Source organism: Miniopterus schreibersii (assembly GCF_964146895.1).
Source record: "Miniopterus schreibersii genome assembly, chromosome: 2".
Lineage (NCBI taxonomy): Eukaryota > Metazoa > Chordata > Mammalia > Chiroptera > Miniopteridae > Miniopterus > Miniopterus schreibersii.
The window spans coordinates 148,774,707-148,775,743 of record NC_138102.1 but is presented as its reverse complement, the minus strand read 5'-3'; the positions used below and the strand labels follow the sequence as shown (position 1 = coordinate 148,775,743).

Below are 1,037 nucleotides of genomic sequence, written 5' to 3'. Positions count from 1 at the left end.
CGTGAAAAACGAACGAACCATAAAGGAGTATTCAACACCCAAGGAAGTCCAGAAGGATAGGAAAACAAAGACCAAGATAGACATAAAGAACAACCAATCCTGGAAACAATGGAGGAACCAGACTTTTAAAATACCGAATTCTTTTGGTTTTAGGCTTGGAGGAAGTTTTGGTGCAAGTTTCTTCAGTCGTCCAGAATCCGGGCTCATCCAATACCAACGCCTTCAACCATGGCACTGAAGTTTGACCCTAACAAGATCAAAGTCATATACCCGTGGTGCACCGGCGGGGAAGTTAGCAACCCCTCTGCCCTGGCCCCCAAGAACAGTCCCCTGGGTCTGTCTCCAAAAAAGGTTGGTGGTAACATTGCCAAAGCAACTGGTGATTGGAAGGGTCTGAGGATTATAGTGAAACTGACCATTCAGAACAGACAGGCCCAGACTGAAGCAGTGCCTCTGCCCTGATCCTTAAATCCCTCAAAGAGCCACCAAGAGACAGAAAGAAGCAAAAAAACATTGAGCACAGTGGAAATACCACTTTTGATGAGATTGTCAACATTGCCCAACAGAAGTGGCTCTGATCTTTAGCTAGAGAACTCTCTGGAACCATTAAAAATATCCTGGGGACTGCCCAGTCTGCAGGCTGCAAATTGATGGCTTCCACCCTCATGACACCACAGATGACATCAGCAGTGGTGCAGTGGAATCCCAGCTAGTTAAGAACTACAAAGGGAAATATTTCAATTACAGTTCATTTGACAACCAAAAAGAAAGAAAGCAATAGAGGCAGAAGAGTGTTATTTCACCATACAATGAGAACCTCCTGAAACACTAAAAACCAAATCTGCCCACCACAGTTGCCTCTGGGAACAAAGACCAGGGACACAAGTGGAAAGACAAGGAGATTCTACTTTTCACTTAACACTGTCTTGTACTGTTAAAATTGTTGACCATTTGGATGTACGCATTCTATTATTTAATACAAAAATGTGGAGAAGGAAACATTATACATGAAAAGGATGCTTTCATTTTTTTGTCAT

At 43.0% G+C, this 1,037-nt stretch overlaps 1 pseudogene across 1 annotated transcript; it reads left to right on the top strand.

Moving 5' to 3' along the window:
* The first annotated feature begins 228 nt into the window (after positions 1–228).
* LOC308552572 (large ribosomal subunit protein uL11 pseudogene) lies at positions 229–781 on the top strand (annotated as a pseudogene). The gene has a single exon. The product of its transcript is annotated as a large ribosomal subunit protein uL11 pseudogene (transcript).
* The last annotated feature ends 256 nt before the right edge of the window (positions 782–1,037 follow it).